Source organism: Jaculus jaculus, chromosome 5, assembly GCF_020740685.1.
Source record: "Jaculus jaculus isolate mJacJac1 chromosome 5, mJacJac1.mat.Y.cur, whole genome shotgun sequence".
NCBI lineage: Eukaryota > Metazoa > Chordata > Mammalia > Rodentia > Dipodidae > Jaculus > Jaculus jaculus.
This window is the reverse complement of record NC_059106.1, coordinates 13,270,775-13,276,760: the sequence shown is the minus strand read 5'-3', so window position 1 is coordinate 13,276,760 and position 5,986 is coordinate 13,270,775. Positions and strand designations below refer to the sequence as shown.

At 46.0% G+C, this 5,986-nt stretch overlaps 1 pseudogene; it reads right to left on the bottom strand.

Annotated features, from left to right (window-relative positions):
* Positions 1-855: 855 nt before the first annotated feature.
* Positions 856-1,542, bottom strand: LOC101612663 (annotated as a pseudogene).
* Positions 1,543-5,986: the final 4,444 nt, after the last annotated feature.

The following is a 5,986-nucleotide window of genomic DNA, read 5'->3' as shown; positions in this document are numbered from 1 at the left end:
TTTGCTTAGCACATGGAATGCTGTTTTCAAGTTATGACTGAGAGTCCAGATGGCTACATGGAGACTGAGAGGATGACCTCCTAAAAGTCAGACCTGCATTATAATTTTCAAAACCATGTCACCAGCCCATGTAGACTGACATAATAAAGTTTCTGCCAATTAAAATGGCCCCCCAAAATATGCTTGCTGTGGAGGATGTAGCTAGGATCTCATATCCACACCTCAGATAGCAGGGAAACCTCTTTCTAGATGAACAGGCTACATACATAAACACAGCCAGTTGCAATCAACTTTTCCTTATAGAGTTTCACTAGTCATGGACCAAGTTCTGTGCACTGATTAGCGTCTGTTTGATTGATTGAGACAAGGTCTCCTCTAACCCAGATTGACCTGGGACTCACTCTACAGCCCCAGGCTGGCCTTGAACTTGCGGCAGTCCTCTGTCTCAGCCTCCCTAGTGCTGGGACTAAAGGCATGTGCCACCACTCCCAGCTTTGATTAGCATTTTTTTTTTTTGCAGATAAAAATATTTAATATCGGGCTGGAGAGATGGCTTAGCGGTTAAGCGCTCGCCTGTGAAGCCTAAGGACCCCGGTTCGAGGCTCGGTTCCCCAGGTCCCACGTTAGTCAGATGCACAAGGGGGCGCACGCGTCTGGAGTTCGTTTGCAGAGGCTGAAAGCCCTGGCGCGCCCATTCTCTCTCTCTCCCTCTACCTGTCTTTCTCTCTGTCTCTGTCACTCTCAAATAAATAAATAAAATATAAAAAAAAATATTTAATATCTACTAGATTTCCCCAGTCCACAAGACCATACAATGCTTCTTGGAGGGAAAAATCAATCTTTTTGTACTTGAATTCAAGTTGACTGGTTTGACTCCAGATGTTTTCCTCTAATGTCTTCAGGTCCAGCTATCATTGCTACCAGGCTGGCTTTATAGACATTGGTGAGGGAGCCCAGCTCTCCGGTGGCTAAGATGGTCTTGACACGAGCGTCCCCGGAGGCCTTGCGAAACTGGTGGATCTCATCATACGAGGCTTCCCACTGGCCCGTCAGCACCAAGGTTCTGTTAATCACCACGTCGATTTCCCTAGCCCCATCTTCCACGGCCAGTCTGCTCTCTCCCAGCCTTGTTTTCAGATGAGTCTGTCCTGCTGGAAAGCCAGTGGCCACTGATGCCACAGGGATGTCACAACCTGCAGCCTTTAGAGCCTTCACAGCATCACACACCCGGGCAGGATAAACGCACACAGCAGCTGGAGTAATGCCTCTACCATGCATACTTAAAGCTTTTAAGAGATCTTCTCAGATTGAGTATTTGGCTTTGTAGCAGAGCCGCTGAATGTTGGAGGATGTATCGTCATCAGAAAGTGTAGTGAGATCTATAAAGGTAACAGCTTTCAAGAGCCACGCAGCCTGCCACTCCTTCTTCACCGCTCGGCGGGCCTGGACCTGCTCAGCGTGCTGCAGGACCACGGGCTGATTCACCTGCTCCCTGGACATCCAGCCGAGGTCGAACTCGGTGCCCTGATGGTGCATGGCCATGACCAAAGTGATTAGCATTTTTTAAGCCAAGAGAAGAAAACTGCAGAATTGCATGAAATAATTTAGAAGCCAGTTTCTTGTCCAGAATGTGATTTAGAAAAGAACAGGAGCTATAGGGTTCATGATTTAGGGCCCCAAAATTTCAACAGAAAAGTTGAATACTGGCTAATGTGAAGCCTGGGCCAATCAGGAGAATAAAAGGTACCTTGCAAAACAACTTAGCTTTTTTAAGAAAAGGGAGAGAATGAATCATTTGTCTGACATGATTTTTGTCCAATTCCCCCAAATACTTCACCTACCTATCACAACCTGAGCAGCAAGTCTATCTTTGGATTAGAGCTCCAACATGTGCACTTGGAGACGCTATCACTCAGACTGAAGATCTGAATGGACAGGGAAAATGTAGTTATCACTGGCCTTAGTACAGCTCAGACAGGGCTTGTGTGAACTTCAAGGGTTGTCCACAGCAATTAGCTCAAGAGGAAGCAGAGGTAGCAGAAAGGCCGTCTTACTCTGTCCGTGGTTTAGACAGAGGACTGATGAAGTGAGAACTGAACGGGGATCTGGTCTCTAAAAAGGGGTGCCAGTGCCATGTGGTATAGACTTGTAACCCCACCTACTCAGGAGGCTGAGGCAGGAAAGTCTGAAGTTCAAGGCCTGTCTGGGATACAGAGTGAGTCCAAGACTAACCTGGACAATTCGCTGAGACCATGTCTTACAACGAAAAGGAAGGAGGGTTGTGGATGTATCTCAGTGGTAATGTGCTCACCTAACATGTATAAGGCCCTAGGTTCAAACCCTATTACTACCAGAAAATACATTTAAATAACAAATGGACAAGAGTGATTATGAGTACTGGTCATGGATGTAGGTAAGTATAAATAAGAGTTTGACAAGAGATACACATGGCAGTGCTGGTGATAGATTGCAGTGTCTACTAGATCTCAAAACTTGCTGGAGCAAGGAAACCAGAAAGATTGAGCTGGAAAGATGGCGGGTGGCAGTTGGAGGGAGGGAGGTCTGTGATGTGACAGTAAAGGGTTGTGACATACTATAGGCTAAGAGGGAGGGAGAGGAGGTAGCGCCAGACTACATGCAGAACAAGATCATGAGAGGAGATGATGGCAGAGGGCACAGAGACCTCAGTGAGGAGGGAACTATCCCAGAGGAAACATGGGCACCATGTACTGTGAACGCTAGACTGAGCAGGCCTCGGAGGCTGTGGTGGTTCTGAATGTAAAATGTCCCCCGCGGCCTCATTTGTCTGTGATCATGTCTCTACTTACTCCCCAGACGGTGGGCTCTTGCTGGAGAGAAGTGTCACTAGGGGTGGAGCTTGGAGTACTATAGCTCAGCCCTGCTTTGCACACTCAGCTCATTGTCGCTTCTTCCTCTCTGCTGAGAACACGTGATGCCTTGTTGTCTGCTCCTGCCATGCCGTACCTTGTCATGATGAAACGTCCCCTTGAAACTGTAGGCCAGAAGTAAACCTTTTCCTTCCATTAGATGCTTGTGTTCAGGTGTTTTGTCTGAGTAAAAGAAGATAGCTGATGTAAACGTCCAATTTTGGATCATTTAATTATCTAGGAGAAGGTAACTGGCACTTGTTATTTATTTTGCTATGTGTTGTTTGGTTAGAGCCAAGGTACTATAAAGTTAGACAAGAATCTGCAGACTCTGGGCAGGAAAGAAGTGATCCCGGTGGTTGTGGGCATGGCCTTGAATGACATTAACCAGTGTTGTATCTAGCCTAGCAATCCTGTCCTCTTTCTTCACGATGTATGTAAGCGGACACTTCCTCATAGTGTTCTTTGAATCAGCTACACTGTCTTGCTGGCCTATTCATCAATAAATAAATACTTTAGGGGGCTCTGAGTTGAACCTAGGGTCTCAAGCAGGATGAGCATGTGCTCTAGCCCGGACTAGAGTGCCTGCTGAACTGCGTCATCTTTGAAACCGTTGCATTCAAGATTTTTATGTGAGCCATGTTTTGAACTTTCCAAAAAGTTATAATTATAGTAGCACCAAACTCCTCAACAATTTTAATGAAAGTAGCCATGGAAATGAATGGGAACATCAAGTTAAAACCAAAAATCTTTCTAAAAAGAAGGGTGAATGGTAGAGTTCATAAATGAATGTGTGCATAGATGCATATGGGTATACACACACACACATGCTTATGAAAGTGCAGAGATAGGACGTGATAGGATAGGTTCAGGCTTTATGGAGGAGTTAGAACAAACTCACAGTGCAATGGGATATAAGAGGACTTGTAGCCTGCTCTTAAGGCTAGGCTCCTATGGAGTGAGCAATTTACTTGAGATGTCTACAGGGGAAACTCAGGGGCCAGCCAGGTTTCCATAATGGAGAGTAAAGGAGCCATTTGGAAACATAGTAAATATGTGGATGGTAAACTATGAGTTTCAAAGAGAATGCACATGCACACACACACACACACACACAGAGAGAGAGAGAGAGAGAGAGAGAGAGAGAGAGAGAGAGAGAGAGAACATATTCTAACATCCTCTTTTTAGAGGAAGAACATGTGTCTGTTCTCTGTCCACTACTCTGGGCTAATTCTATTCTATGTCCCTGAAAATTGCATGATGAAGTCCTCATTTCTACAACCTCAAAGTGTGCCTACATTTGGAGATAAGGTCTTTGCAATAAGTCATTTGCAGTGTTATACTAAGATATTTGAGATGGGGTAGGTTGGCAATATAAATTTGTTTCCCATGGTTCTGGGAACCATTGGTGTCTGAAGGTTTTTACTGTTCCTACCTTTCAAGCGGGCATATGATCTGCAGCCACAAGGGGTGAGAGGAATCAGCCTGTGTTCTCACATGGAAGGAAAGACAGGAGAGAGCTACTCACTCCCTCAAACCCTTTTACAAGCACCTTCATTCCCTACTCAATTGATCAACTCCTAAAAGTCCTATTTCTTAACACTATAGTATTTGTGATACAATTTCAACATACAAAAATTGGGAGAGGGGCTGGAGAGATGGCTTATTGGTTAAGGCATTTGCCTGCAAAGCCAACGGATCCCAGTTTGATTCTCCAGGACCCACGTAAGCTGGATGCACAAGAGGGCACATGCATCTGGAGTTCGTTTACAGTGGCTGGAGGCCCTGGTGTGCCCATTCTCTCTCTCAAATAAATAAATAAAATATATTTTTTAAAAATTAGGAGACACATTCAGATCATAGGTTTAAAGAGATGATTATATTGTTCTCATTAAGGTAGGTCAGAATCCAGCACAAGTGGTGCCTTCGTGAGAGGAGAAATTTGGCCACAGACGCAGAAGAAAGATCACACGGAAGCACAGAGAGAAGGCCACCACCAAGCTGAGGGAAAAGGTTCAACAGAAGCTAATCTCAGATTCCACATGCATAAGGAAAAGCATTCTGCTATGTAAAGCCCTGACGCTGCAGCACTTGGCTACGGCAGCCCGAGCAGGCCAACACAGACACCTCCCTTTTCTTCCCTTGGTCACAATGGCCACTGTGGGAGTTTGGTGATAATTTTATTGAATGAGATGCAGTGTGTGTGTGTGTGTGTTTAAGAGAGAGAGGGGGAGAGATTGGCTTTCTGTGGGTCCCTGAGGCTGATCATTTCTTTTCTCATCAGTTCTTTCTGGTCTTGTCCAGCAGGGCTAGGTCAGTCACAAGAGGGTCAGTTTTTAGAGACTCTTGTCTGCTTACTGTCCTCTGGCACTGGGCCCTGAGTGGTGGATGCACAAAGTCAGCTCTGGCTTCATGGTTTTAGAATCTGCCCATGGCACCTACAGGTGGCAGCCCCTACCTGGGCTTTCTATAGCTCGGGTCAGCCCCAGCCTCGAGATCTCCATGCCTCCCCTCAGCCTCAGAAGAAGCCTTTTCTTTCCATTATTTATTTATTTATTTACTTTTGGTATTTTTTTAAAAAAAATTTTATTTATTTATTTGAGAGCGACAGACACAGAGAGAAAGACAGATAGAGGGAGAGAGAGAATGGGCGCGCCAGGGCTTCCAGCCTCTGCAAATGAACTCCAGATGCGTGCGCCCCTTGTGCATCTGGCTAACGTGGGACCTGGGGAACCAAGCCTCGAACCGGGGTCCTTAGGCTTCACAGGCAAGCGCTTAACCACTAAGCCATCTCTCCAGCCCGGTATTTTTTTTTTTAAGGTAAGGTCTCACTCTAGCCCAGGCTGACCTGGATTTCACTATGTAGTCTCAGGGTGGCCATGAACTCACAGTGAGCCTCCTACCTCTGCCTCCCAAGCGCTGGAATTAAAGGTGTGCACCACCACACCAGGCCATATTTATTTATTTGAGAGTATGGGACCACCAGGACTCTCTCCACTGCCATCGAACTCCAGATGCACGCATCACTCTGTGCATCTGACTTTACATGGGTACTAGGGAATTGAACCTGGGCCATCAGGCTTTACAAGCAAGTGCCT